The 6000-nt window shown below is 51.8% G+C and overlaps 1 protein-coding gene across 1 annotated transcript in view; it reads left to right on the top strand.

Annotated features, from left to right (window-relative positions):
* The window catches only part of ACSF3 (acyl-CoA synthetase family member 3), a 79363-nt gene extending 77645 nt beyond the window's left edge, over window positions 1-1718 (top strand). Inside the window, exons 10-11 of the transcript XR_013812854.1 lie at window positions 1067-1268; window positions 1454-1718. The gene's annotated coding sequence lies outside the window, so the exon portion shown is untranslated. The remainder of the gene's footprint in view (window positions 1-1066; window positions 1269-1453) is intronic.
* The last annotated feature ends 4282 nt before the right edge of the window (window positions 1719-6000 follow it).

Consider the following 6000-nt stretch of genomic DNA (forward strand, 5'->3'; position numbering starts at 1 on the left):
ACGGAGGCCAGACAGGTGAGCACCTTGAAGGGAGTGCTCAGCCCATTTCACAGATGAGGAAACTGAGGACCAGTGAGAAGAGCAACTGTCCCAGGGTCCTGGGAAGAGAAAGGCTGTGGTGCCACCCATGCTATTTGGGCTCAAAGCACTCGTTGTTCTACCTTCAGGAACTCTGTCCGAGGGGTGAGGCCACACACACGAGTAACTAACCAAGACACTGACAGACCTTATCAAAGTGCGTGGGCGCTGGAGGGGCTCCCGGAACACTGGGGGCGTCCAGAGGAAGCAGTGTTTGAGCTGGTCTTGGCAGGTGGGCTTGGGCAGCCCTATAAGGAGAGGGTGCAGCACGACCCAGGGCACAGGCCTGGATGAAGTCGGCAGGCCCCTGGGGTTGCCTACATGTTAGACCTGGAAGAAGAGGCTGGACGGGAGATGGGGAGCGGGGCTGGCTGCATGCGGCAGCAGCGTGCTGGAGACCAGCTTGGCACAGGGAGGAGCCTGGCACAGGTGCAGCAGAGAGGGAGTTGGCCCCTGGCCTGCCTGGCAGGGGCAGCCCATGCCCGGGGCGCCTGGTTCGGTCTTCCCAGAGAGGGCGCTCCTCCGGAACTGGTCGGGAGCTGTGGGAGCTGCATGGCTGTCCCGGATGAGCCTGGCCCACCTCTGTCCAGTCCCTGTGGGTCCCCCAGCTGCCCTCAGATGCTGGGACCACCCGTGAGGGCCCCCAAGTTGTTCACATCCTGGTCCCGAGACTGGGCCTGTGAATGTTACTTCATGAGGCAAAGGAATCTTAAAACAGAGGCTGATCCTGGGTCCCTGGGTGGGCCCAGTGTCATACAGGGTCCTAACATTTGGGGAGGGGCAGAGTTAGGGCGATGGGCTGACACGCACAGCCATTGCCCGCCTGGACGGTGGAGGGAGGGGCCAAGGGCCAAGAAGCCAGAAAAGATGAGGCAATGGGTTCTCCCCCAGAACCTCCAGGGGAGCCTGGCCTGCCACACCTGGTTTTAGCCCCGGAGACACGGTGCTGGGCCTCCGACCTCCAGGCTGAGAGAGCCTCGTGTTTCAGTCTCCAGATGCGTGTGGATGGCTAGGCACCTTCCTGTTTCCTGCACCAATCGCCCTTCAGCTGGCGTCTTAAGAGGACGGAAAGAGGCTGTTGAAGAATTCTTTTGGAACCTGGTCCAAGCGGTGGCTCCATGTCCTCTCCAACCAGCTTCAGTGTCCTGGGGTCTCCCGCCAGCATGGTCGTGAGGCCTCTGCTCCAAGAGGTAAACTGAGGCATCCTTCACAGGCTCACAGGTGTGAAGAACGGGAAATAGGCCCAGATAAGCTTGTAGAGGGGCAGCTACATGGAGAAATGGAGGGGTTGGGACCAGGGGCTCTAGGGCACAGCAGGGGGAGGCTGGCTCGTCCGAGGCCATGGTGGGAGACCGCCCTCCCTTTTCTGTTCCAGGTCCCAAGTTGGGGACAATTCCTCAGTCAAGTGCCAAGGTGGGTGGCCAGGGCCTTGGGGCTCACCCCACCCCTCCCGCCAGCCGTGTGCCTCTCAGAGCCTGTTCCCTCATCTGTGAAGACAGGGTCAAGGGTGCCGGTGCTCGAGGGCAGGTGAGGGACTCCGTGGAAATCACGTTCCAGAAGGCTCCTCTGAGCTCCCAGCACAAAGCGGGTAGGGTGGGGCTCCTTCTCATCCCTCAGCCACAATCTGATGGAATTCAAGGTCCTCCCCAAGCAGGGAAGTGTGGAGCTGGGTGCCGGGCTGGCAGGGCCCTCCCAGACCCGGGACGTAGGAGCAGGCGCACAGGACCGGGCGGAGGCCCCGGGGCCTGGGCAAGCAGGGCCGAGGCTATGTCCGAGGAGCAGAAGCCCTTCTTGCAGCGCAGCCACATCAGAGCTCAGGGCAGGTACAGGGCGGCTCCCACCTGGCTGGCCACCCTGGTCCTGGCTTTCGGCGCCTCCCTGTTCTCCCCTGAGGCCATGCAGCCCCCTCAGCGTGGGACTGGGCAGGTGGTCAGTCAGCCTTTGCCAGAGCTGTGACCTCCACGAGCAGGGCATCTGCCGGCCTCTGACACCTGAGTCCAGGCACACCGAGCCCTCGGCCCAGAGGGCACAGGTGTCTCCCTCGGGCCTCCAAAGGCGCCATCCCTCTGCACCTGCTGGAGCACGGGGCTTCACATGGGTGTGTAAAGTGTGCAGATGTGGGGAGCACTGCACACTTTGTAAGAGGAGTGGGCACATGCATGGGGCTGTGCATCTTGCAGGCTTGTGTATGAGTAACCGTGTTTGTGGGTTTGCATGCAGGCATGACCTAACTCTGTGGGAATATGCTGTTGGGCGTAGCACCTGACCCCGGCACATCTGCACGTTCCTTCACATGGTGGCCCTTGCCCGCCCCAGGGTCTCTCCCAAGGCTGAGCTGTGCCCACCGGCAGCCCCTCTCATCATCAGCTTGCGGTGCACGTAGCCGTTGACAGTCTGATCATATATACACAGCCATTCAATTACTCTGTAATGGCTATGGGCCATTAAGCCAACAATCTACTTCATTCCAGCCTGCCAGCCCTTTCCTCACCATCGAGCAATAAAACCATTAAAACAACAACGCAACAAGCAGGCGCATCCTTAATGCATCAGCCGCACTCCCATTAGCACTGCCATGACAGGGGAGAGCCACTCCTTAGAAAGAAGGTGGGACACTGCACCAGCTGGATTGGCTGCCTCTGTACACATGCAAGCGCATGCATACAGGCAAACCTAGACACACAGATGTGCGCATGTGTGCGCATGTGTGTACACATACATTGGACGTGTGTGCATGCACACCGGCATGCATGCTCACCTGTGCCCACATACATACAATCACAAAGTTACGTGTATACATGCAGGTATGAATGCATGTGCATGCTACATGCATATACATACAGGCATGTGTGTGCACATGCATGGATGTATATAAAGTGCACATGCTATGCATGCACACAGACACAGACACATAAGTGTCCGTAGACAGCGTAGTTCTGAGCTCTGAAGCCACCCACCAGGTGTCAGCTGCCTTCCGGCCCCTGGTGGCCAGTAACAGCCAGGACAGGATGGAGGAAAGCGTGGGGACCGGCTGGGAGCTGGCAGCCACTGGCACCACGCCCCATTCTTTCTAAAGAGGCTGTGCCTGTGCAGACGCCCTCCAGCACATGTGAGACTCCAATCTCACCTCCACACCAACACGGACCAACAGACTTAGTTTCTGCCAGTGTGCTGGATGTGGAGCGGAATCGCTTTGTCTTAATTTGCATTTCCATAATTACTAGTTAAAAGGAATAATTTGAATATGTTTATTGGCCATTTACGTTTCTTATTCTGTGAATTGCCTATTCATGTTCTTTGCCCATTTCCTATTGGTTGTTGGTAATTTTTTTTATTATGAATTAGTTATGTGGCTTGTCTTTTACTTCGTTTAATGATATCTAAATATGCAAATTTAAAAATTTTAATGTACTCAAATGCATTAATACTTTTTATGGTTTGAGTTTTCTTGCTTATAAAAGCCTTTCCTACTCCAAGCTCTTAAGTATATTTTTCCATATGTTGTTCTAAAAGTTACAAAGCTTTGCTTTTCTCATTTAAGCCTTAATTCTCTGGGAATTTATTTTCGCACATGTGTGGTATGAAGAGCCTGAGTTTTCCAACATGGAATAACGAGTGTTTCCAGTTACGGAATCTTCCGTCCCTCCCCGCTGAACCGCCTGCGGCCCGGTTCACTTCAGGTACCCGCGCTCTGCCCACTCGCTCTTTTCCAGGCTGAGACTCCCGCCGACTTCCTAGGTCTCCATGTTTGTTCGGACAAGACACCATTCCCAGCTCCATTCTCAAGACTGTCTTGGCTCTTCTTGTCCGTTAGCTCTTCCATCTGAATTTTAAGAGCAACTTAAAGTTCCTTTTTTTAAAAGCCTCATTGTTAATTTCATTGGAGGTGATTGAATTTGTGGCTTGATCTGGTGAGACCTGTTTACAAACTGCATCCTCCAGCCACGAGCTTGGCCCATCCTGTGTAATAACTGCACATCTGAGAGGGCAAGTCACAGGGGCTCTATCTATACTTTTTGTTGAAAACCTGAAGTTTTCAGGGATTTTTTAAATTTTATTCTTCAATTGGTTATTGGACTGGTGTGTGTGTTGATTTCCAACCTGCAGCCTTGCTGAATTTGTGAATTTCTTGTGTTATCAACACCTGCCCATTAGCCCAGTTCTCTCTCCTCCTTTACAACTCTTAGCCTTCCTATCTCTTTCTTTTCTCTGCTGACTGCATTGCTGGAATCTAAAATAAAAACTAGACGAAGGTGGGTGGGCAAATGCCTCCAGAGCCACGTCCAGTGACGCAGAACAACTCATGTATTGCTGCCCCTGCTTGCTAAGGTGTTTGGTGAATGAGTGTGAAATGTATTGAGTTTTTTTCTAATCTATGAAATTGACCACCCTTTCTGTCTTTAATATGTTAATGTGGATGATTTTCTGACATTACACTTCTGCTCCTGGGATAAACCCTACTTGATCACAATGTGGGGGGCAGGGAGCTAAATTAGACTCTGTTTAATGTGACCCTTAAACTAGCTCCATGGTTTCTAATCTACAATTCCAAAATCAAAACTCTGAAAAACAAAGTTTTTTATGTTTGCGGTAAACTCATTTGATAGATACTAGAAACTAAGTATTTGTGTCCCCTGAAAATTCATATGTTGAACCTACCCCCAATGTAATGGTGTTAGGAGGTAGGCACTTTGGGAGACAATTAGTCGTGAGGGTGGGGCCACCATGATGGAATTAGTGCCCTTATAAAGGGAGTCTGAGAGCTCCCTGCTCCCTGCTCCTCCCGCATGTGAGCAGTCAGGTAGAAGCACCGTCACTGAACCGGGAAGCCCTCACCAAACATCAGGTTTGCTGGAGTCCACATCTTGGACTTCCAGCCTCCAGAGCTGTGAGAAATCAGTGTGTGCCATTTGTAAGCCACCCAGTTGTTTTGTCATAGCAACCTGAAGGGAGTGAGACAGCAGACAAACCTGAGCAGAAGGGACATGAAGCTGTATCAGTATTTGTGTATTGGTTGCAGATCCCGGGGGGGGGGGGGGGGGAGGGGGAATAACCCATGTTATTCCTTTCAAACATCTGAAAAATTCTGAATCCCAACACCCTTCTTGCCCAGGACTTTGGGTGCAGGATTGGGGCCTGCACTTTTTTTAAATATATTTTTATTTATTTCAGAGAGGAAGGAAGAGAGAGATAGAAACATCAATAATGAGAGAAAATCATTGAGTGGCTGCTTCCTCCATGCCCCCCACTGGGGATCAAGCCCACAACAGGGACATGTGCCCTTGACCAGAATGGAACCCTGGACCCTTCGGTCCACAGGCCGACGCTCTATCCACTGAGCCAAACTGGCTAAGGGCTTGGGCCTGCATTTTATTTAAAATTTTGAAGGGGATCAGATGGCCCCTGAGAGCATCCAGGCATGCTATCATGGGCAGGGTGCCTTTGATTACTTATTTGGTCTCTTGAATGGTTACTGGTTTGTTCAAAATTGCCACTTCTTCATGAGTCCATTTGATTATCTGTATCTTCTATAAAACCGGACACTTCATCTAGGTTCCAGCTTTATTGGCATGAAGTTGTGCCCAGCCTTCTCTTATGACCTAGAACCTCTGTCCTGTCCTCAGCAACCTTGCTGCAGTTGTCTGTTTAACTTTCTCTTTCGTTTGCTAATACTCACTGTGTCTCTTTCATTTCATCAACTTCCCGTCATTGCTCTTCCTTTCCTGGTGGCTCACGTTGGCTTCTGTCTGGCTTGTTCTTATAAATAGATCCCAGGTCCTTAGGCACCACCAGTCCCAGACACTCTGTCATTTCCACTTTCATTTAATCTCATCTTCAATCCACCATTTTCTCCTGCTCTCCATATAATTCTGCAAGAACATGGACCATGTGATTCCATTTCTTTGCAATCTAAGGCATCTT

The sequence above is a fragment of the Cnephaeus nilssonii genome (genome assembly GCF_951640355.1).
Source record: "Cnephaeus nilssonii genome assembly, chromosome: 20".
In the NCBI taxonomy this organism is placed as follows: domain Eukaryota; kingdom Metazoa; phylum Chordata; class Mammalia; order Chiroptera; family Vespertilionidae; genus Cnephaeus; species Cnephaeus nilssonii.